The following is a 26,566-nucleotide window of genomic DNA, read 5'->3' on the forward strand; positions in this document are numbered from 1 at the left end:
TGCATATATATTGAATATTCTTGGCTTTATATACTTCCACCAAAAAAAAAAAATTGATAAGCCCAGAATACCCATGTTGGGGTCTTGCTTAGAGTCACATTAAATACATAAATTAACCTGAGGAGAACTGATGATATGTTGGGTCATCCTATCAAAAACATGTTACATCTCCATTTATTAATTTTTATTTGAATATTCTCTCTCTTATTGTATTGTTTTCCCTAAAGTTAAATTTTAATTATATATTTTTGTAGAAATTTTAATTATACCTTGTTGTAGAAATTTTAATGATACATTTTTCCATATGTATAGGAAAACAATAGTATAGTTTTTTTGTTTTGTTTTGGTTTTTTGCAGTACGCGGGCCTCTCACTGTTGTGGCCTCTCCCATTGCGGAGCACAGGCTCCGGACGCACAGGCTCAGTGGCCATGGCTCACAGGCCCAGCCACTCCACAGCATGTGGGATCTTCCCGGACCGGGACACGAACCCGTGTCCCCTGCATCGGCAGGCGGACTCTCAACCACTGTGCCACCAGGAAGCCCAGTATAGTTATTTTAACTGGACTTCTATATTTCCATTATTTTTTCTCTCTAGGATTTTTTTTGTTATTATCATTTTTGTTTGTTTTCACTGAGAATATCACTGAGAAAGATTGATAATATAGCCTTGTTCTTAGCTCAAACTGCTGAAATATTATTTTTTAAAGTGATGAAAAAACTTATTCAGTGCTGTACATCATTTATATCTCAATAAAACGGAGAGGAAAAAAAGTGATGAAAGTTACTATTCCTGTCCTCTTTGTAGACTTGATAAAATGCCTTTAGCATTTACTAGTAAGTATGATGTTGGTGCTAGTTTGAGAGAGACATTTACAATCAGATTAAGATATTATCCATCCATCCTTAGTTTTCCTTGAATTTTGTTTTGAATGGGTATAAAATTTTGCATCTCCAAGTAAAGAAAATTCATCTCAAGAATGGTTTTCCTCCTTTGATCTAATGATGCCATGCCATTATGCTGAGTTTCTAGTTTTAAATTATTCCATATTCCTAGAAATCTTATTTCTTTTAATGTAGTTCTACATTTGGTTTGTAAGGAACTTAGGTAGGTTTTTTTTTTCCCTCTATAGTTGTAAATATAGTTTTAGAAATTTGTTCATTCATTCATTTATTTATTTATTTATTTATTGGCTGCATTGGGTCTTCGTTGCTGCAGGCAGCTTTCTCTACCTGGGGAGAGCAGGGGCTACTCTTCATTTCGGTGTGTGGGCTTCTCGTTTCGGTGGCTTCCCTTGTTGGGGAGCATGGGCTCTAGGCGCGCAGGCTCAGTAGCTGTGACTTGCAGGCTTAGTTACTCTGCGGCATGTGGGATCTTCCCAGACCAGGGCTCGAACCCGTGTCTCCTGCATTGGCAGGCAGATTCTTAACCACTGCGCCACCAGGGAAGTCCCAATATAGTTATAAATATAGTTTTATTTTTGTCTTTTTTTTTTTTTTTGGCCACACCGCGCAGGTTGTGAGATCTTACTTCGCCCACCAGGGATCGAACCAGGGCCCTCAGCAGTGAAAGCCCAAGTCCTAACCACTGGACCACCAGGGAATTCCCCTTATTTTTTTCTTTTATAAGAATTTGAGGTAGCTTTTTTGGCCTCTGCAATTGCAAATGTAAAACTTTTCCCCCTGTGGTAAGCATTTTAGGAAGTTTTGTTTCAGTGATCATAAACGTAGAGCTTTAATTTTGTCTGTAAGTTTTGTCAGATTTGGGTGTCAGTGTTTAGCTAGTGCTGTACAATAAACTGGTACACTTTCCTTACTTTTATGTAGTACTATAGAATATGTCATATATGTCATGTATTGTGGCAATCACCAGTTATCAGAAAGTTTGAAAAACTCACACATAAAAATGACTCAGGTCTTTAGCCATCTTGGAAATAGTTCTTTTTGCAACATTTTCAGTTAATTTGAAGGTTATTTGTCTATTCAATTTTTCTGTATCCTGACTCAATTTGAACAAAATACACTTTCCTCCAAAACTGCCAGTTTTCGTACCTATTAGTATTAAATATCATATTCTCTTCTAGATTTTTATAACTCTATTATTTGAGTTAGATCCCATTTTAATTCATAACACTATATTCTCTATATGATGAACTTTATTGCCAATTTCTTTTTTATCTATCTGGATTAACTTCTGATTTTACCTTTAATCCTTCTCTCTTGCTTCCCTTAGATTAATTTGATTATTTTACAACTCTTTAATGATATTAGCCAATTTTAATTCTTTCTGATTTACTAGAAATGCACTGAAAGAATGCATTCTGGTCATATTTTTAGCTTCAAATATGTAAGTTCTTATATATTCAGTGTTCTCATCATCATTTTCAATAATCTCAGCTTCAGGTGTTTTTCCTACTTAACTCAAGAAAAGAGACATATTACTTAAAAATCAGGTGCTGTGAGAGTGGCTAAAATAAAGTACATGTCCATGCAGGCAGTCCACGGTGGAGGGCATCTCAGTCTTTTCCAATCTTGATATCCTACCAGTTTCCACAGTAGGCCATTTCCACATCATGATTTCAGATCCACATTCCAACCCACAGAAGAAGAAGAAGGGAGAAGGAATGGATTTGCACCTATCACTACCATCTACATTAGAATTTAATCATATTGGCTGCATCTAGACTCAAGGGGTCCTGGGAAATGTAGTCTTTTCTCAGTTAGTCATATGCCCAATTAAAAATTCTATTACCACGTAAAATGAAAAAACAGATAAACAGGGAACAATATCACAGTCTCTCCCACAGAGAGTTTTAAAAATATTTCCAGTGAGCTGATTTGTTATTTAAACTTTTTATTTTAAATTTCTAATATTTTTGCAGTGGGTAAAACAATGGGATTGGAATTATTTCTAGTTTTCTAATTTATTGACAATTTTTATACCTTAATACATGATTCTGTAATTTTTAAATATCCACAGATATTGAAAAAGAATGTGTTTTCTCTGTAGGATACAAAGTTTTATACCTATTTATAAATCAGCTCTCCTGTTTCCTCCTGTCTATTCTTAGATAAAACACTGCCTGTCAGTTACATTCCTCCCAGGATCCACACCTCTGCTAGTTTCCTTTTACTCATTTTCCAGTTTTCTACAACTTTTCTCTGAATAGATGCTTAGATGGCAGCGTGGTGGTAGATGACAGCTTCACGTATCTCATTGCCATAATTCTGTAAAACATAACATATCTTAGAAATGGCTAGTTTGCTATTTTTCACTGGCATTAATAAGTACCTTGCACAAAGTTGCCTCTTTAATAAAATATTAGGGGCTATAATTACTCAAATAATATTAATAACTGGGCTATATTTCAAGTTATAGTTTCACTATAAATTCTTGTTCCTAAAACTTTTTTTACAACAATGTATTTTATAATAATATAACTTGATTGGTTTTAAGTTAAGATTTTAGAAACTACTGTATGTTGTAGCCAAAATTTTTATGCAACGTTTCTATATTTTCCAGTGGAACATCATTCCATTATTGCAGCATGTTTCCACTATTTTTAAATTTTTAAAACTATGTCACTATTCATTTTATATTTTTTAATAAAATTGTATAATCTACGTTACAACTTCACATGAGTCCCTAAAAAATTATGTGATGCTTTTTATTAGTGAATCCAAAGTTGTTCGTTTTATAAAATATAACCTCTTGTATGTAGTTCAAAACTGGAACTTGAAAATAATATGTAGAACGGCAGCTGGTGAAAAAATAAAAATTCTGTAGAGTTAAAAATTATAGAAGCTGAATTCTTAGTCATAAGATGTGTTTTCCCAATGTCAGGTTAATAACTTTGTGTGCCTGGCACAAAACAGTTGTAGTTCAACTATAAAAACAATGGAGCTCCATCAGGATGAAATTGTTGAAGGGGAGGGGAAGAAGAAAACAAAGAGGGGTGAGGAGAGTATGATTTTAACATCTGAAACTCAACTTTATAATGAGAAACACTGGAGACATGATGTCATACTGTAGAAGGTAGCTCTGCTGTATTTTTTTTCAAGCTGGCTTGACCTGAGGCTTCAACTAAGTCCAGATGGAAAGAAGGGAGAAATGTATATATATTCCAAGTTTAAAACAAAGGCTTAAAGCAGGGGGTTTCTCACTCATGAATTTAGCGTGATTGCATTTAATGCAGACCAAGTAAAGCCACCTTGTTACTCCTTCCTCCTCACCTGCTTATTCCAAACCTTTTAACCTCCCTCTGAATCTACAGGATACCATCTGGCCTGATTAGTCTCCTAACCACTAAGATGGTGAGGGGTGGGAGGGAGTTGTTCTTTAATTCCCACTGATGGGAAAATCATCTCTTGTTTTTTCATCAACTCTAAGACTCAGGTTTGGTTTTGTTGTTTGCGTATGGTTTGGTTTGGTTTTCATATTTTAACATCTCAAACTGGGATGAGTCTTACAATCAATGATGCTTCATAGTTTAATTGGCAAAGGTTTTTGTTTGTTTGTTTGCTTTTGTTTTTTAGTGGAACATAAAATAATGCTGCATTCACTGTCCATGTTGTCTTAGAATTTACAAAATATAATAACTGACAGGGGCAACTGATGAGGCACCTGGATTTTGCTTTGTTTGGTTTTTATTCTGGAGTGATCTCTCGGTTTAAGAAAAGACCTAGAAAGTAGTCCCCTAGGAGCTGGTCTGTATTCTGTGAAAGTTCACTTCTGTGGCTGCTCTTGATTAAGCAAATATAAAGCCAGCAGCCACTTTTCACCTGGGGAAAGGTCACACCCCCTCACTGAAAATTCTAGATAGAGAGTGTATCAACTTGCATAAGAAGCCCAGAATCTTCAAAGAGGAAAGGATGAGACTGCAACTCCTATTCCCCCAAAATCAAAGACCAGGGAAATCTGGGATGAACCAGGGTGACATTAAGCAAGAGATGCTGGAAGAAAGTGACAATGAGTTCACCAAAGGAGAAATCACTGAGCGGGTAAAAAAAGACTGGCCTTTTTTGAGTATGTGGTACAGCCTCAAGACAAGCCCAGGTTTCAAGGAGAAAGACAGTGGGTGGCTGAGAGAGGATGCCCCACAGGCTCAGCCACTCTGGCCTAATGTTGAAGTTTTTGAAGAACAGTGTCCAAGCTCAGAACATGGCAGTCCAGCCAGGAACCACTGCAGTGTTGGCAGGAATCCAGGCCTTCAAGAACATTTCCTCAACTGCAGACAGGCATCCATCTTGCTGAGCAGGACCAGCCTTACAGCAGCAATGACACGCAACAAAAGCCAAAGCAATAGTACCAATGGACTGACTCTACTTGCCAGTCCCTTCTCTCCACCTGGTGTTTGGAAGTAAGACTGCCACCCTCTGGGCAGGATCTGCCACTGCATTCGTGGAAAATTAACTGAAAATTAGGACACTTGCCAATCTTTGCATCCCAGCCGCTTGAGTAAACTATTTGTAAACCTGGCACCACAGAAAACACCTTTAAAAAGTTCTCAACAAAGAGACTCACAGACATAGAAAACAAACTTATGGTTACCAAAGGGGAAAGGGGGTTGGGGGGAGGGATAAATTAGGAGTTAGGGATTAACCTATACACACTACTACATATAAAATAGATAACCAACAAGGACCTGCTGTATAGTCCAGGGAACTATACTCAATATTTTTTTATAACCTATAAAGGAAAAGAACCTGAAAAATAATATAGATATACATATATATGTATATATATAACTGAATCGCTATGCTGTATACCTGAAACTAACACCATGTTGTAAATCAAGTATACTTCAATTAAAAAAATTTTTTTTTTTTTTCCGGTACACGGGTCTCTCATTGTTGTGGCCTCTCCCGTTGCGGAGCACAGGCTCTGGACGCGCAGGCTCAGCGGCCATGGCTAATAGGCCCAGCCGCTCCGCGGCATGTGGGATCTTCCTGGACCGGGGCACGAACCCGTGTCCCCTGCATTGGCAGGCGGACTCTCAACCACTGCGCCACCAGGGAAGCCCAAAATTTTTTTTTTAAGTTCCCAACAATCAATGAGAAGTTGTGATTATTCTAAGAAAAAAGAGTCATAATGGTTTAAAAAGAAAAAAAAAAAAAGTTGTCCAAAGACACAAAGCTAGTAAATTAGTGGTGGATTAAAGATTCAAACCCAGGTCAACCTGGCTTGGAAAGACATGTTCTTTTCACAACATCATGCTGGCCACCTCTGAAAAGATGAGAATTCTCACAAGGATACACTGGCAAATCAAGTTCCTCAGGGATTATCCACAATGCTTAACTTATTGTTTTACGTCTGGATTAGACAATATAACCTGTGTTTGGAATGTGAAGAGGAAATATCAGATGGGCCTAGAACTGGCCATCTAGTCCAGTCAAAATTCCTTGGGTTCACTGTGAACAGGTTAATGCAAAGCTTGACAAATTTAGGAGTTCCTGACAGTCTCTAATGAGAGGTTTTCCAAATTATAACAGAGACCCTGACTACCTCCTCTGGAGGAAACACTATAGAGAAGCTCTGAAAAGCCTCTTTTCATATGTAAATACGGAAAGGTGAAGGGGTTTGTCACTAATCTAAAATCCATCTACTAAAAGATTGATGGGACACCTCTAGACCTTTCTGGACATTGAACTCCTTAAGGCAAAAGGGACAACTAACACTACTGCATTATTTTTACATTCTTTTTCTGATTATAAAATATGATATGACCTTGTATGAAATGTGGAATAAAAACAATTTGTACAAATAAAGACAAAATAATATTTGATTCATAATCTTCCCATGAAGTGATATGAACTGTTACAAGTTCAAATTACTATGTTTCCAGTCATGGCTATTAAAAAATCATAATTAGTACCACACATGGAAATAGTTTTATATCCTTCTTCTTTTCCTTAACATATTACATCATGAGTTTTCCCCTAACCATTACAAATTTCCACAATGTGCCAAGATTGTGACTTGGGGTATGGGCCATCAGGGATTCTAATTACTAGCCTGTTTGCTAGTTCATAGAGGAAAAGGTAACCAAAGTCAGCATCCCAGATAAGGGTGTGCTTAAGAGGAAACGGGAAAGCCAAAGTATTATTTTAAAACGCATGAGTGGAAAACAAAGAAAAAAAATCAGAAAACATGTGCCCCAAACACCAGGCAATATAGGTTAAGCTAGTTAGGGATTTTAAAATCTATAGAGATTTACTGGAATAATGGTTTCCAGAGGGAGGGAGATTTTTGTAAACAGGGTGATTATATAATTTATCATTCAAACAGGGACACTATTGATAACTGCACTGAGACAACAACTGTAAACCAGGGCATTCCTGCAGAAACAGAGACAAATAGTTACCTTATTTATAAATCTTTTACAGTCAATCTAGAAGATATGAAGGTGAAGAGTTCCTAAGGGTTCCCAGACTGCTTGGATATTACTGCACTGGCAATAATTCCTCTACAGTATTATATGCTAAGTGTAGTATCAATAGTTCTTGTTCTGATCCTGTTTCACTTTCACTGTTAAATATTATGGTACTTGAAGTCAGAGCAATGTTTCAATATCATTAAAAAAAAAAAAAACAAGAATGATCCAGTGGGATTCATGGGACAGAGACAAGAAATTCCCCTAGAGCAATGGTACGAAAGTGTCTACTGATGACTCAATGCTTTCAGTGGAGACTGTACATTACATAAGAAATATTAATTGTACGGTATTGCTAAGGTCTCTAGACTGTTCTGTCAATCCCTGCATTCATCCCAGTGCATCATCATGATTCCAGGATTTCCCCCATGTCCTTTTTCCACAGGACTGCTAAAAGGAGAATGAGATTTTGGTAGAATGAATGAATGAGGAGTAGTGAAAGATGGGGTTGATTTGCAAGAAGAATGGCACCTGGAATCCAAAGGTGGCAGGATTAGCCACCCCACCATGATGCCACAGGCACACAGGCAGCACATCTCCACCTGGTATTGTGTCTGAGGCAGAGAGACATACTGTTTCTCTGATGCAGATGGACTTCCCAGATCCTGAACTGGTTAGTGTACATTTCTGAACTGTCCTTTGCTCAGAAAATGATACCTGGAAGATCCCCCTATTACTTCAACATTCTGAGCAATTTTAATAAAGTCTTTTTCTGCTTCAATCAGCCAGAGTCCATTTCTGTGGCATACAACCAATCCCTCTAACTGATAAAGCCCTTTTGCCCTTCATTCTTCCAGTTCTTCTTAAGGTCCAATGATTGTGAAGGTCACTAAAACCTATATTAAATCCTTATACCCAGAACACATAGAGTGGTTTTCTATTCTCCATATAGTTTTATTGTTTTTTACATGTAGAAAAAGGTATCTATTGTAGAAAGTTACTCTAAAAGTGAAATAATTTTACATGTAAGAAGGTGTGGAGAGGAACAGGAATGGGGTTGGTCAAAAGGGACTTAGTCTTTAATTGGTAACATTCTGATTTTTAATGAAAAGAATATTTTACTATATTATGGGTACAATAAAAGTTCATTTTAAATTAATGCAACTTTAACACCTAGCATAGACCTAGCACTGGGTCTAGCTATTATTTATTCAATAGTACTACTTATTCAATAATACTTGCTGGGAGAATGGGTAAAAGAATTATCAAGGAATTCCAGACTTATTTTACAGATAAAGCATATAACACTGCAAACACTGAACTGCTGGCTGGCATGTAGCAGTGGCCTGGAGTGTCAGGTGTCCACTTCTGAACAATATATATAGTGGAAACTAGGTAGAAGGGAACTAAAATGTATGGTCACACGACTTCTAGATGGCTGTGTACATTGAGTCATTAGCTGTAAGCAACAGAATAAATTATGGCTGAATTACATGATAAGAGCTTTATTAAAATTGCTGAGAAGTTTGGAGAAGCAGGCACAAGAAATAGCAGGAAGTAGGGAGGCTGAACAGAATAACCCCAGACCAGGTACCACCAGAGGATCAGTCTAGCATTTGCTGCTACCACTAAAAAAAGGTTAAGCAACCTGCCCAAGATCACACAGCTATGAAGTGGTAGAGCTGGGATCGGAACCTGGACAGTCTGATTCCAGACTCTTCACCACTACTGTATGCTAACCAATACAGCCAAGTGAAGTCCATAAAAATCTACTGTACCGAGAGGTATGGAAGGAATGTTTATGGTCGTGAATGATTGCTTCATATTCTCTTGCTGGCATTTTTTGTGACCTCCCATGTTTACTCTGAATGCTCTCTCTCTGACCTACTAGTTTTTTCATGTTTCTTCTCACCTATAGGACACAGTGAAGACACGGACCAGAATAATATTCTCCTATCACATCTTGTATAATGTCTATAATCATACACTAATGGGAGGGAGGATGCACGTGCAGCAACATTCATCGGCAGTAAAAATTGATGATAAGTCTGGGGCACAACATGGGAAAAAGGCTATATTTGTCACCAAAAAAAAGGAGACAAAAATTTTAAATGACTTGATAATCAGTTTAATTAGGCAAATAGATGAGTTACTGTTTTAAATCAACCACACTCTACAATTATCCTTCTCTATGTAGTATTTTGTGCAAACTCTCTCAAAAGAAAGAAAGAAAGAAAGAAAGAAAGAAAGAAAGGAAGGAAGGAAGGAAGGAAGGAGGGAGGGAGGGAGGAAGGAAGGAAGGAAGTAAAAGGGAGAGAGAGAGAGAGATTTCTTCAGTAGCGTTATTTGAAAGTAAACTATAGGGTCCTTAGGCTCTACGGGGTGTTTTCAGTTCCTCGATAACTCAGCTCTGTGGAAGGAGCTACAGAATACTACTACTTCAGTTTTGTCTTGTTAGAGGGAAATTCCAGTGGTCTACCATCTTTTTCAGTGACAAAGCTTTCTGGCTGAGCATTAACAACATTCTTTACAAAAGACAGAGACCAGGAACATGAAGACCCAAGCTAAAAAGTGTGTACACGCTTGTTAAGCACGATAGAACCCAAAATATGTCTGACAGCAAAGATTAACTCCATGTGTTACATACACTCCAGCAACATATGAACTTTAAACATCAACTTCTTCAACAATTTTCACTGAGAGTTGTAACAATCACATCAACTTTCACCAGTCTAACCTGTTATTTAGGGATGCCAGATTAAATATTTACAAAAGTAGAAGAAATTATTCACTACCCTTGTTTATTTTTGAGGATAGAGAGTCCCTCATGGTATAGGAGCACACATGTCTTAAGAAATAATCTATATCCTTTTGCATTCTTGAACAACTCTGGGAAAATGAGATTATTTTACACAGTTAGAAAACTGAGTGGAATTCTCCCTTAGTCTTGAAATGTTTTCTGGTCATATATTATACTTTTGAGAATTTGGGCAGAATAAAATTTCATGGAAACTATGGCAGTACCCGAAATGTTTGCAAGTGAGCACAACTATTACAGTATACTGTATCTCTGCAGATTGTAGTAGAGAGACCATCCTCGTTATTGGGACAGAACTATTTGGTAATACTGAGGCAGCATGACACAGAGAAAAAACAGAGAATGTGGAGATGGATATGGGCTGGAAAACATATAATCAAGAATGTCTATCTCTCCATCTATAAGGCCCAGACAACCCATGGTCTAAAGAGATAGAAATACTTCCTTCCTTCTTCAGGGACTATTTCAAAACGAATGAAAAGTCTGTAAACAAACAGGAGCTGCTTCAAAACAACAGTGCAGCATAAACATCAAAATAATAATTCTTCTATGGGTTGCAGTTCTTTATTCTTGGCACAGAGATAAATATGATAGTGTTTACCTAGCTCGCTGAGTGGACAATCAACTTAATAATATACAGGAAGCATTCAGTGTTCACAATCTGGCTTGGAAATTGTATTATTAATTTTTGAAGTTATGTATTATTTTAATATTAGTGATTTGGCTACTTTTTTAAAAATAAAAATTCATTTTATGTATTCATTTATTATTTATGTCCTTCCAAATTCCAAAAAGGATTTTAAGAGACTTAAAAGGAAATGAAAAGAAAGAATAATTGAGACATTGAAAGGATGTAGTAGAATAAGGAATTATATGAGAAAACAATGTTGAGAAAAAAATATTTCAATTGAACAAAAGACTTAAATATTTCCTCCAAATAGAGGGAAATATTAGGCTTTGGTATAAAATGGTACTGCTAAGCAACTTCTGCAGCAACTTTTCCTAAATACACACTAACATTCTGATGAAGATTCAGAAAACTATGAAACCAGCAATAAGATTAATAGACAATATAATAGAAATGTGTGGAAGGAAAGGAATTTCCACCAACTTAAAACTTCAATGGAGCTGGATTGAGTAAAGATAACTCAGGGATTCTCAAGCTTCATTATGTGAAAGAAAGGGCTCTGCTGAGTTGAAAGATGACAGTGGAGACACTTCATCCTTCTTCTAGTCTCTTTCTCTGGCTCCATACAAGGAGACATCTATAGCAAAGGCAGAAATGGGAAGGACCTTGGTAAGAATATACAACACAGGCTGTGATATTTCACATGCTCTTGGGTTCAGAAAAAGGAACTAAGAGAAAAGCATGATTCATTCCAGCAGAATGCACTCTACAAGTGTACAGAACATAATGATATTTTGGCTGAGGTACGCAATGAGATAGCGCAAAAAAGACACAAACAGATGGAGATACATACCATGTTCTTGGACTGGAACAATCAATATTGTGAAAATGACTATACTACCCAAAGCAATCTACAGATTCAATGCAATCCCTATCAAATTACCAAAGACATTTTTCACAGAACTAGAACAAAAAAATCTTAAAATTTGTATGGAGACACAAAAGACCCCGAATAGCCAAAGCAATCTTGAGAAAAAAAAACAGAGCTGGAGGAATCAGTCTCCCTGACTTCAGACTACACTACAAAGCTATAGTAATCAAGACAGTATGGTATTGGCACAAAAACAAAAATACAGATCAATGGTACAGGATAGAAAGCAAAGAGATAAACCCACGCACCTATGGTCAACTAATCTATGACAAAGGAGGCAAGGGCATACAATGGAGAAAAGACAGTCTCTTCAATAAGTGGTGCTGGCAAAACTGGACAGCTACATGTAAAAGAATGAAATTAAAACACTCCCTAACACCATACACAAAAATAAACTCAAAATGGATTAAAGACCTAAATGTAAGACCGGACACTGTAAAACTCTTAGAGGAAAACAGGAAGAATACTCTTGGACATAAATCACAGCAAGATCTTTTTTGACCCAACTACTAGAGTATTGGAAATTAAAAACAAAAATAAACAAATGGGACCTAATGAAACTTAAAAGCTTTTGCACAGCAAAGGAAACCATAAACAAGACGTAAAGACAACCCTCAGAATGGGAGAAAATATTTGCAAGCAAATCAACAGACAAAGGATTAATCTCCAAAATATACAAGCAGTTCATGCGGCTCAATATCAAAAAAAAACAAACAACCCAATCAAAAAATGGGCAGAAGACCTAAATAGACCTTTCTCCAAAGGAGATGTACAGATGGCCAAGAGGCACATGAAAAGATGCTCAACATCACTAATTATTAGAGAAATGCAAATCAAAACTACAATGAGGTATCACTTCACACTGGTTAGAAAGGGTATCATCAGAAAATCTACAAACAATAAATGCTGGAGAGAGTGTGGAGAAAAGGGAACCCTCTTGCACTGTTGGTGGGAATGTAAGTTGATACAGCCGCAATGAAGAACAGTATGGAGATTCCTAAAAAACTAAAAATAGAACTACCATACGACCAGGCAATCCCACTACTGAGCATATACCCAGAGAAAACCATAATTCAAAAAGACACATGCACCCCAATGTTCATTGAAGCACTATTTACAAGAGTCAGGTCACAGAAGCAACCTAAATGTCCATCGACAGATGAATGGATAAAGAAGATGTGGTACATACTTAAAATGGAATATTACTCAGCCATATAAAGGAATGAAATTGGGTCATTTGTAGAGACGTGGATGGACCTAGAGACTGTCATACAGAGTGAAGTAAGAGAAAAACAAATATCGTATATTAACACATATAGGTGGAATCTAGAAAAATGGTACAGATGAACCAGTTTGCAAGGCAGAAATGAGACACAGATGTAGAGAACAAACGTATGGACACGAAGGGGGGAAAAGGGGGATGGGATGAATTGGGAGATTGGGATTAACATATATACACTAATATGTATAAAGTAGTTAACTAATGAGAACCTGCTGTATCGCACAGGGAACTCCACTGTACAGTAGAAACTAACAGAACATTGTAAAACAACTATACCCCAATTTAAAAAAAAAACAAAAAGACTCAAGGGAAAGCCACTTACCTTGCTGATGACATAAATACCAAGTCTGAATAGGTCTTATCATGCTTTAAAAAAAAAGAAGAAAAAATTTTTAATTTCAATTTTAAGTGAAAATTTTAAATCTTTTTATTAAACATTTTAATGTTTTTAATTTAAAAATTTTAATTTAATTTTTGTAAAATTTTTAATTTTCAATTTTTTAAAAAACAGAAGAAGAGGGCTTCCCTGGTGGCGCAGTGGTTGAAAGTCCGCCTGCCGATGCCGGGGACGCGGGTTCATGCCCCGGTCCAGGAAGATCCCACGTGCCACGGAACGGCTGGGCCCGTGAGCCATGGCCGCTGAGCCTGCACTCCGCAACGGGAGAGGCCACAACAGCGAGAGGCCCGTGTACAGCAAAAAAAAAAAAAAAAGAAGAAAAATGTAAATAGGCCCCATGAAAAAAAATAATGTATCATGAGGAAAAGATAATATCACTCTGATAACCTAAAAGAGACCTACCTATCTTTGAAAATGATATTTGGCAGGAATCACAGGGGAATTTTAGAAAACTTGGCAATCCTAAATAGGGCCCAAGAGGACATAGTGAGTGTAAAAGAGAGAGAATGGAGACAAGTAAGAATGCAACAAAATGAGAACAAGGGCTATAATTTGAGATAAACAGGGCTTGAGTGAGATAAGGAAGAACAAAATGGAAAGTAGCACTGAAATAGCAGAATTAAAATCTGCAATGAAGATATTAAAGAGAAGGAATGACATGGAAAATAAAGCAAATGTGGAAAATAACTTGAAGAGCTTTCCTAAAATGTAGTGTAAAGGACAAGAACTAAAAACTATGCAAGAAATTATACATATAGAGCGCTCAGATGAAAATCTAATCAAAGGATTAAGTTATGGTCACACCAACAAAATCAGAACAATTTTAGAAGTCATAACTTTTCTGAGCTTAGAAACATAAGAATTAGAATATTCAGATCAAAAGCAATTAACAAGTTCTAAGTAAAATGACCAAAAACAGACCAATGTCAAAATTCCTCCATTACAAGGATAAACATCCTATAACTTTTCAGGGACAAAGACATGTTACCCACAAAGGAAATGATTAAAATTAAAAATCACCACCACCACCACCAACAACAAAAAACATCTTGCTGGCCTCAAAATTCTCTCCAATAAAAAATGTCAAAAGAAAATAGAGAAAAGCCTATAGAATTTTCTGGGGGTAAAGTTGTGGCACAAAAATGCTATTTCCACATGAGTAGTTATTCCTGTGTAAAAGAAAAAACAGGCATTCCAGACATTAAAAAATCCAGAAAATACAGAATCCAAGTGTCTTTTTTTCTGAGAGTAAATTTTCCCTTTTTAATTATAAAATGTATAACAAGTTTATTCTTTAAATTTTTTCAAATAAGCAATAGAAAAGGTTAGAATCACACATAAATCTACTACTCAGAGATGACCTTCCAGTTTCACTTAGCAATATGTCACAAATTGTTGTCCATCTCGTTAAAAATTCTCCTACGGCATCATTTGTAATGTTGAGGTTGGGGGTTAGAGTTTACTCCAAAATAGAAAAAAATTTTAAACTATGGATGTGCCACCATTTTTTTTTTACCAAGTCCCATGACCCAAGTGTCAATTTGGGCTCACCTTTGGAAAGGCACTGGTGAGGTCCAATGCTCCCCTCCAAGATCATGCAAATTTCTAGAGGATTTAAATTCCTATGCTTACCTCTGGCTTTGAGCTCTAGCTCTCCGCTGAGTTTATTTGGACTATGGTTGCCTTAGCATGCTGTACCTGATCCTGTCACGTCTCTGCTTAGAACCTTTTTTTTTTTTTTTGCGGTATGCGGGCCTCTCACTGTTGTGGCCTCTCCCGTTGCGGAGCACAGGCTCCGGACGCGCAGGCTCAGCGGCCATGGCTCACGGGCCCAGCCACCCCGCGGCATGTGGGATCTTCCCGGACCGGGGCACGAACCCGTGTCCCCTGCATCGGCAGGCGGACTCTCAACCACTGCATCACCAGGGAAGGCCTAGAACCTTTTAATAAATAATTTTCCGTTGCCCTTGTAATATAGTATATATTACTCAGCTTGAATTACCTGTCCTGCATATGCCTCCAGCCTCATTTCCAGACACTGCCCCCCCTTCCATTACCTTCTCCTCTCCTTCCCCCTATGCCCCAACAATATGAACAATTGATTTCAGTTTCCCAAATGACTCAAATTCCCTCTTACTTCCAAACCTTTAGCAAGTTGTTCAAAAAATATTTACTCATTTATATTTTTGACACTTTGCTAGAGACCTAAAGGGTCTGGTCCAGAACAAACAAATAGATCAGTGGAACAGAATGTGAACTCAGGAGACAGATTTTAGTATGGATAAGAATTTAATATATTATAAAATGCTATCATACACCCATGGGAACATAATAAACTATCTAACAAATATTATTGGGAACATTGGCTTCCACTGGAAAAAAAGTCAAGAATAATAAAGTGAAAGCCTCACCTAATACTATGTATAAAACTTAACAAACCAGAGTACAAAGTTAAATGGAGACATGAAATCATTAAAAACCAGAAGTAATTACAGCTGGTTATTTAATTAGTCTTAAGGTGTGAAAGAAATTTCTAAGCATGTAAGCAATGGAAAAATCCTTAAAGGAAAAATGTAACAGGTCTGATAAGATGAAAATTAGAAACTTTGGCAATTAGGGAAAACAGAGCAAATAACAAACTGGGCTGTATATTTTCAGCTGTAATGAATGCTTTATATGTCAGGGGGTTCCCAGCTCACTCAGAGAAAAGGTCCGAGTCCATACACCTTCCAGTTCTCCGGCCTCATCGCTTTCTACCACTCTTACACCCTCCCCCCAACTCACTTGACTCATGACCACATGGACCCCTTTCAGCTCTTCAACCCAGCCTACGTGCTGCCACCTCAAGACCTTAGTTCTTGCTATGTTCTCCTCTGGGTTTTCTCTTTCCCTGGTTACCTGCAAATCTTGCTTCTGCATTACTGTATTAGTTTCTAATTGCTGTTGTAACAAATGACCACAAACTTAAAAACAACACAAATTTATTATCTTACAGTTCTGGAGGCCAAAAGTCGTAGAATCAAGGCTCCAGCAGGGCTGTATCCTTTCTGGAGGCTCTAGGGGAGAAGCTGTTTCCATGCCTTTTTCAGATCCTACAGGCTGTTTGCATTCTTTGGTTCATGATCCCTTCCCTCCAACTTCAAGCCAGCAACACAGCCTCTTCAAATCTCTCTGACTCTGCTTCTGATACACATCTCCTAATGGACTATCCTGCATCCCTCTTATAAGGACCCTTGTGATTACATTGGACCTACCTGGGTAATCCAGGATAATCTTCCCATCTCATAATCATTAACTTAATCATATCTGCAAAGTACCTTTTACATGTAAGGTAACTAATACGTGCATGGTTTTAGAGATATGAACATGGAAATCTTTGGGGGGGGCATTATTCTGCCTACAGAATTTCCTTCAGATCTTTGCTCAAACATTACTTTATCAAAAAGACTATGACACACCTAAATAAAATAGGAAGAGCTTCTGCTGCATCTCTACACCTACCCTTCTTACTCTACTTTATTCTTCTGCATAATACTTTGCACTCACTAATTTATGCAATCTCCATTAGGCCAAGGACTTTGTATTGTTTACTCATGGATTCTCATAGCTAGAACAGTGGGAAGCACATGGTAGGTTCTCAGTAAATGTTTGTTGAATGAATAAATAAGAAAAAATAAAAGTGACTTATTTCTAGGGAAAAAATTTAAAAAGGGAAAAATAAGAAGAAAATACCAGAGGTAATAAGTTGTCTCTTATATCAAAAAAGAAATAGCAAAAATGAAGGAACGAAGGAAAGAAGGAATGAAGAAAGGAAGAGAGGGAGGGAGGAAGTATTGCTGCCTCTCCTCAAATAGCCAATGAATTGTGAAATTTTCACTAAATCATGCATTAGATTTTCCTTAAATTTTAGTCAGAGCAATGTAAGTCACTGTAATGGAGGCAAGATGGGAAAAGCCTATACATTGGTCAAGAAAAATCTACTTCTTACATGCTCCTGCTGCCTCCATGGAAGGTAACGTAAGGAAGGTAGTCTGAGCAAAATCAAAAAGGAAGAAGGGAAGAGGACTGTTGAGTCCCTGTGGCTCGTTCATAACAAAAGTCTGTTACACCATGATTTGCAGTCCATTATTCAGCAGGAAAGAATCTTGGAAAAACAAGCATCTTGTTCTTGGAACGTCAGAGAGAAGCAAAATAATTCAAAATCCAATCAGCGGCTTTGAGCAAAACACATATTCCATTCTCTTGCTAGTTTTGAACAGTAATTCCTCACACCATAGATTTTTATAGAGCTGGAAACTACTAGAATAATGAAAAGGTCTAGGAAAAACCTGAACGACCCTGGCTTGCTAAGATTTGGGGCTGATGCAGGGCTGCAGGGTGTGACCAAGGGAGAACGTGGGAGGGAGAGTGATGTGTGAAATGGAAGATTGGGTTCTGGCAAGGGGGGTGCCTGCTCCGGGATTCTCATAGCAAAATAATTACACTTGAAACCTTTGCTTTTACTTTTCCTTAAAATGCATGAGGCCACGAAATTGAGCTATTTGTAATGAGGTGAATAGACCTAGAGTCTGTCATACAGAGTGAAGTAAGTCAGAAAGAGAGAGACAAATACCGTATGCTAACACATATATATGGAATTTAAGAAAAAAAAATGTCATGAAGAACCTAGGGGTAAGACAGGAATAAAGACACAGACCTACTAGAGAATGGACTTGAGGATATGGGGAGGGGGAAGGGTAAGCTGTGACAAAGCGAGAGAGAGTACAGTACAGTATAGTCTGGGGCAGGGCAGGTAACTCTAATTCTGTTGTTTAATTAAAAAGCTCTTTTGACTCTCAAACTAAGCTCCTTTCTCCAACTTAGTTTTTATTACTAACAGAGGTAATATTTTGATATATATTTTACTTCTTGTTGATACAGGGGTGAGAAAGAATGCTACAACTTATTAGGCCCCCTCAAAAACTCTAATAATTTGTAGTATTTAATCATAGCTATTTAGATTACTTATAGTTAATAAAAAGTATACTTGAAAATAATAAAAAGCTAGTTTAGGATATTTTACTCTTTTTTTCCACTGTGTATTTAAAGCTCATATATTCAAACGTTTCAAGATGGCAGTGTTTTTCTAAAATTATCTTGTAATCATATTATTAATGGATAACATTGCAATCTAGTTAATATAACTCTAAACATAAATAAATTATATATATATATATATTTTTAATCCTCTACAATACTTACAAACGAAGGAAGAAAACTACAGTTATTGAACCTTGTGCGCCAGGCACTAAATCACATATCAGAGATAAATATGATAACGTTGCTGACCATGAGACGCTTACAGTGGACCAGATGCAGATAATTTCCATACAACATCGTCAGTGCCAGGAGACTATGCCAAGTGCTGAGGAAACAAAAAGGAGCGGCACTTTGCTGGCCTGGAAGTAGAGTGGGCAGTGTTTTGGGGGTTTTTTGCGGTACGCGGGCCTCTCACTGCTGTGGCCTCTCCCGTTGCGGAGTACAGGCTCCGGACACGCAGGCTCAGCGGCCATGGCTCACGGGCCCAGCCGCTCCATGGCATGTGGGATCTTCCCGGACCGGGGCACGAACCCGCGTCCCCTGCATCGGCAGGCAGACTCTCAACCACTGCGCCACCAGGGAAGCCCCGAGTGGGCAGTTTTATTAGGCTTCCTGTAGAAAATGCCTGGGAGCTAAAGGGTAAGTAGTAAGAAATGACCTTATTAAGAAAGGATGGAGACAGATAGGGTTTGGGGTATAGGAGAGAATTAGTAACAGAGGAAGGGTCTGTGGACAGTCACAGAGAAAAGATGTAGAACAGTATGTGCCCTTTAGGTGTCAGGAATCATCCTTGGTATTTATAACACCTTATAACAATATTTGAAATAGGTATATTAATCAATATTTTACATATGAGGAAACTGAGGCTAGTGTCAGAACTGGGATTGAAACACTGATCTGATGCCAAAGTTCCTTCCTTTATTACCATTCAGCTTCCTACCCAGCACAGTAAGTCCATTGACCTGAATAGTTGCTCAATTTAATACTGATGCATTTCAAAGAATTTTAACAATTATGATCATATTACAAGAGAGCATCTTAATCAACATTAAGTTTCCCTGAACAATGCAAATTAATATTTTTATTAGAACTTCAAGACAAAGAAGAACATTCTTTAACTCTTCAAGAAGAAAATCCTATTGTTTGTACTAATGAAACACTAGAGAAAGCAAATCAGGAAAGGAGAGCAGATAATGTCATTGAAATTCAAGCATCAGGTATGCATTATGCTTTTTAAATACATTCAAATTAAGTAAATTTGAAAGCACTTCCCTGGGTATCTAGGACACACCTTATTTTCCATGTAATTTTCTTCACTTGTTTCAGATATTTCTTCATTCCAGTCCTACTTTCAGGTTATTTCCAAACCTGGAGTGCCTTATTCACTGCCTCTGCCCCTCCCTCCCCATCGCCCTATTCCAGTCCACTAAGTGTTATTTCTTCCTTCATTTAAACTGCTGCTTCCCTACATGCATCAGAGAACAGCAAACTGCAGCTCCTCACTCAGACTTTTCTTCCCAGTCTGGAAAAATGAACTGTTGATGGTTGCCCTCTCCGTTCTCTTACCCACCATCAAGGTGGTGTAAATAAGTTATTATTGATTCCTATACCAATTAAAATTATTTGTTCTGCTGTAAAGAAAAATATTCTTTACATTGACCCCTTAAGAACATCATGCTCACTATTAAAATCGATAAGGAAGTATGACACTAGTTCTTGAATATCATTTCATTCTTTTGGCTAAATTTCATTTATGACCTTTAGATGACAATGCAGATCTTTAAATATTGATATTCTAGTGAAAACTAAAAACAATTTGTCATTGTTATAAATGTGTTCATCTTAAGGTTGTAAGCTAATAGTGGAGGGAGAAGAAAAAAACTGTGATTCTCTTCCTCATACTTGCCCTGCCAAATTAGTCACTGAATAAATCATTTCTAATAAACAAGATAACCATAAAATTATATTAATTCTACAGAGGGTTTTTTTTGTTGTGTTTTTACTAGTTTATTTAGAATAAATACCCTAAAATAAGCCTCTATAGAATCTAATGATTTTTAACTCAGAAAAGAATTTGGATAGAGTTCAGGTTTCCATGAAGTAACATGGATGATTGATTTGTCAAAAAGAACATACCATCCTTATAAAAACACTGCCTTTAATGCTTTTATTTTTGCAGATAGCCAGTGCCAAGCATACTGTCTCCTGGAAGCAGCAGCTTCTCCTATCTTAAAAAAACTTGTATGCCTCTGTACTCTTCCTGCTGCTAACTGGAAATTTGACACTGTCATTTTTGACCAAACAAGGTTCCTCTTAAAACAACAAGAAAAAGTAATAAGTGATGCTATTCACCAAGGTGAGTACAAATAAAAGTCACATTATTTTAAAGGATATAAATTTATGGATTATTAGAAAATGCAGAAATTAGTCATAGATGGAGGCATAACTGTAATTCAGCATATGACACCCACAGACCAATGCTGGAAAATCAGCTAAGCAAGGATAAAAAGGTAAGAAATACAAGTGTCACCTGCTTTTCATGTTTGCTTTATGTCACTTTGATTTTATGAAGACCTACATTAATATCTGTTTTCACTAACTGAAAGAAATCAAAGAGGATTTTCGTTTTTATGAAAAAAGGTATTTGCTTCTTTACTCCATTTCAGCTTACAAAAGGTTTCATAGGAACTCTCTATTTTCAGATAGTGGGGGAAACCTGTATCATCTGGCATTGCTTCTCAGTAAAGCTCCTAGTTGACATATATATTACTTGACAGATTCCTATTGCAGAAACCAAATTAACCCTATTACTGTTAGCATCTGAACCACTTAGGTCCCTCCCAAATAGGTGGGGGGAGGTCAACAAGTAAATTGATTAAAGTCAATCCTGGACTTTTGCTTCTGGCCAAAATGGAATAACAGGGATTGAATTTACCCTCCTTCCAGAAATAACAACAACAAACAAAAAGACAAAGACAAAATAGATGAAACCAGTTTTTAAGATCCTAGACATCAGGCAACGAAGCACAATGATTCCTGAGAGATGGGAGACAAGTGAGGTGAGCCCTACCATTGCCCTAGCTTACTGCCTTGAAAGAAATGCCAGGCCATGGCACAGGGAGAGGTACCAGAGGCAGAGCTCAGGGGACAAATCTGAGTTGAAGAAGCAGAGCTAAGAGTCCAGGGAGACCAAGGCAACTAAAGTTCAAAGGATAGAAGATTAGGGGCTTCCCTGGTGGCAGAGTGGTTAAGAATCTGCCTGCCAATCCAGGGGACATGGGTTTGAGCCCTGGTCTGGGAAGATCCCACATGCCGCGGAACAACTAAGCCCGTGTGCCACAACTACTGAGCCTGAGCTCTAGAGCCTGCAAGCCACAACTACTGTGCCCACGAGCCACAACTACTGAGCCCATGTGCTACAACTAATGAAGCCTGTGCACCTAGAGCCCGTGCTCTGCAACAAGGAAAGCCACTGCGATGAGAAGCCTGCACACCGCAGTGAAGAGTAGCCCCTGCTCGCCACAACTAGAAAAAGCCCATGCACATCAATGAAGACCCAATGCAGCTAAAAATAAATAAATTTTTTAAAAAAGGTAGAAGGTTAGAGAGCAGAGAGCTTCACAAGAAGAGTCCTAGAAATTTGCAGAGAGTCTCCCTGAAGTATTCAGCAGAGTACTGATCCAAGAGTATATGTGAGGACAATAGCCAAAACATAGAAACAACCTAAATGCCCACTGACAGATGAATGGATAAAAAAGATGTGGTACATATATACAATGGAATACTACTCAGCCATAAAAAAAGAATGAAATAACGCCATTTGCAGCAACATGGATGGACCTAGAGATTATCATACTAAGTAAAGTAAGTCAGACAGAGAAAGACAAACACCATATGATATCACTTATATGTAGAATCTAAAAGATAACACAAATGAACTTATCTATGAAACAGAAACAGACTCACAGACATAGAGAACAGTCTTGTGGCTGCCAAGGGGGTGGGGTGGGGGAAGGATGGATTAGGAATTTGGGATTAGCAGATGCAAACTATAATATAGAGAATGGGTAAACAACAAGGTCCTAGTGTATAGCACAGGAAACTATATTCAATATCCTGTGATAAACCATAATGGAAAAGAATACAGAAAAAAAAGAACAGCCATCTCAAAAAAAATAAATGTATATGTGAGGAACTAACCTACAAGAGATTGGGAAACAAACCATCTGAAAGGATTAGAGGGAATAGTACTCTGAATTCACACGGGGCAGGAAATAATGTCTGTTCCCACCAGCCAGACTAGAAAATCTCATAGTTCATGGAGTATTGATCACCATACTTAGAGAAGTCTTGTCTCAGTAGTGGGGAATAATTATCCCTAGATTTAGCACTGCTCTGGACCTGCCTAAAAAAATCATAAAAGCAAGACTCAAAGTTATCAAACTATTTCCAAGGAACTTAACTGCATCCCAGAACAAAGCTTAAGACTATTTATATGAATACAGAAATATAGCACTAACAAGGTAAAATTCACAATGTTTGACATCTGATCAAAGATTGTCAAGCATAACAAGAGACAGGAAAACACAGCCCATAAGGAGAATAATCAATCAAAACAAACTCAGAGCTGACAAAGATGTTAGAATTATCAGAGAGGACACTGAAACTTATTATAACTGTATTCCATACATTCAATAAGCTAGAGACATAAAAGAGATGCAAATTGTAGTTTTAGAGAATAAACTACAATGCATGAGATGAAAAATACACTGGATGGAGTTAATGGCAGATTAAATATTGCAGAAGAAAAGACTAGCTAACTTGTAAGCATAGCAATAGAAACTATCTAAAATAAAACCCAGGTGGATAAAAGAATAAAAAAGAAGGAAAGAAAAGAGCATAGTGGGCTGTGAAACAACTTCAAATAGCCTTATATACTAGCATTAGAGTTCTCAAAGGAGAGGCAAAAGGGGGTAAACAGATAAAATATTTGAAGAAATAATGACTGAAATTTTGCCAAACTCAGTGAAAACTACAAACCCACAGATCCAAGAAACTCAATGAACCCTAAGCACAAGAAGCATAGTAAAGCTACACCAAGGCATATTATAATCAAGTTGCTCAAAACCAGTGATAAAGAGAAAATTGTAGGAGCAGCCAGAAGGAAAAAAATATATGCTGCAAAACAGAAACAATAACAAGGTTGACGTCAAATTTCTTGTCAGAAATAGTGCAAGTGATGTTGAGCATTCTTTCATGTGTTAGAAGAAATGCAAATCGAAACTACAATGAGATATCATCTCACACCAGTCAGAATGGCCATCATCAAAAAATCTAGAAACAATAAATGCTGGAGAGGGTGTGGAGAAAAGGGAACACTCTTGCACTGCTGCTGGGAATGTGAATTGGTACAGCCACTATGGAGAACAGTATGGAGGTTCCTTAAAAAACTACAAATAGAACTACCATATGACCTAGCAATCCCACTACTGGGCATATACCCTGAGAAAACCATAATTCAAAAAGAGTCATGTACCAGAATATTCATTGCAGCACTATTTACAATAGCCAGGAGATGGAAGCAATCTAAGTGTCCATCAACAGATGAATGGATAAAGAAGATGTGGCACATATATACAATGGAATATTACTCAGCCATAAAAAGAAACGAAACTGAGTTATTTGTAGTGAGGTGGATGGACCTAGAGTCTGTCATACAGAGTGAAGTAAGTCAGAAAGAGAAAGACAAATACCGTATGCTAACACATATATATGGAATCTAAGGGAAAAAAAGGTCATGAAGAACCTCGGGGTAAGACGGGAATAAAGACACAGACCTACTAGAGAATGGACTTGAGGATATTGGGAGGGGGAAGGGTAAGCTGTGACAAAGTGAGAGAGTGGCATGGACATATATACACTACCAAATGTAAAATAGATAGCTAGTGGGAAGCAGCCGCATAGCACAGGGAGATCAGCTCGGTGCTTTGTGACCACCTAGAGGGGTGGGATAGGGAAGGTGGGAGGGAGACGCAAGAGGGAGGGGATATGGGAACATATGTATATATATATATAAAACGGATTCATTTTGTTGTAAAGCAGAAACTAACACACCATTGTAAAGCAATTATACTCCAATAAAGATGTTAAAAAAAAAATGCATGAGGCCACATGATTGTTCCAGTCATTCTTGCTGTATAAAATTATTCCACAATTTAGTAGTATAAACTACAATGGTTTGGTTTTGCTCACAGTTTCAAAGGTGGGGAATTTGGGAAACGCTCTCTTTTGGAGTCTCTCGTGCAGGTGCATTCAGATGTCCACTGAGGCTGCAGTCATCTGAAGGTTTGCCTGGCTGGACATCCAAACTGGCTCAATCATGTAGCTGGCAAGTGCTGCTAAACTTCTGCTGGGAGCTCCACTGACTACTCACACCCTCTCCAGCGTGGCGCTCTTAGTTAGTTGAACTTCTTACATAGCTTCTTCTATCCCATGATAGAACATGGCTTCTTTATCCCAAGAGAGAAATGTGGAAGGCACATGGCCTTTTCTGACCTTGCCTTAGAAATCACACAATGTCACTTCTGCTGCATTCTCTGAATAACAAGTGAGTCACTAAGGTAAGGTCAGATTTAAGGGGGAGGGGATACCGATCCCACCTCTTAATGAGGTATGCCAAGCAACTGATTCTTTAAATAATTTTTAACCAGTTTGACTAACTGTTCCTTTCTTCCTTGTTATGTCCTACTTTGGATATTGTTCCACTTGTTCTATGTTGGGATATTTACTTCTTACTTCATGGGATATATTGCTAATTCTTAGTGAGTTATCTCTGCAATTTATCTGGTGTTTATGGAAGACTCTGCTTCCCTCCAAAATTCACTGTACAGTGCAGGTTGAGGCTGTGTGATGTTGTAGCTCCCTGTGTCTCCATCCTGAGCTGGTCTGCTACTCCTACTGGTCAGCAGTCCTGGGCAGGAGGAGGAGCAAAACGCAATGAGGCATCCCCATCCCCAAAATGGGCTGTACTATTATGAGAAAGATCGAGAGCACCTAGGTGTAACTGCATGTTCATTAACAGCTTTCTCTTATATTTCTATTTTCTAGGATGTGGCATATCAGAAGTCTCTAAAGAGGAAAGAAGAACTTTCCACCATCTTTCAAAGCTAAGAAATAACTGATCACATAATAAGGGGAGAAAAAATTGATGAATAAATAGAAAAAACAAAGTTTTTTTAGCTGAGGACACGGATAAGCTATAAATGCTAAAGCTATAAATGTTAAAGTGGGTGATCTGCTAATTCCTCTTACTGTTCTGTCTATTCGAAATGAAAAGATTAGTAACACTAGAAACTTTCAAGAGTGAAGTTCAGATGCCTGGGAGTTTGGGGTTTTTTACTGTAAATAATTTTAGGAAAAATTCACCTCTAGTATACAATGATCTGGAAATGTTTTCCATGACAAATAAAATAAAATAAGAGTGCCTTTTATTAATATTGGTATTGGTTTTTAAAAATTACAAAAAGCAACATAACACAGTATTCCATTTCATCCTCAAAACAACTCTGTGAAGCAGACAGAAAAGTGATACTGTGATCCCCACTTTTTAAATATTTATTTATTGATTTACTTATTTGGCTGCACCAGGTCTTAGCTTCAGCAGGCGGGCTCCTTAGTTGCGGCTCTCCAGCTCCTTAGTTGTGGTGTGTGAACTCCTAGTTGCAGCATATATGTGGGATCTGGTTCCCTGACCAGGCATCGAACCTGGGCCCCCTGCATTGGGAGCGTGGAGTCCCATCCACTGCACCACCAGGGAAGTCCCTGTGATCCCCATTTTAAAGATGAGGAAACTGAGGCTCAAAAGTCATGAAGCCCCTGAGCACGACTTTATAAATAGTAAATAGTGATATTTGGTCTTGATCTCAGTTCAGTGCATTTTCCATTACACCATAATGCCTCTTCATCTAACTCTATTTTTTTTTCCTAGAAAAATAAAGCTACTTCGGTTTTAAAACCTTAGAAGGTTGTTAGGTTTATAGAAAAAATGTTTTTTCCTTTTT

At 37.7% G+C, this 26,566-nt stretch overlaps 1 protein-coding gene across 3 annotated transcripts in view; it reads right to left on the minus strand.

Moving 5' to 3' along the window:
• Window positions 1-26,566, minus strand: part of LPAR1 (lysophosphatidic acid receptor 1) — a 400,858-nt gene that overhangs the window by 285,561 nt on the left and 88,731 nt on the right. The window lies entirely within an intron of this gene.

Source organism: Stenella coeruleoalba (genome assembly GCF_951394435.1).
Source record: "Stenella coeruleoalba genome assembly, chromosome: 7".
Lineage (NCBI taxonomy): Eukaryota > Metazoa > Chordata > Mammalia > Artiodactyla > Delphinidae > Stenella > Stenella coeruleoalba.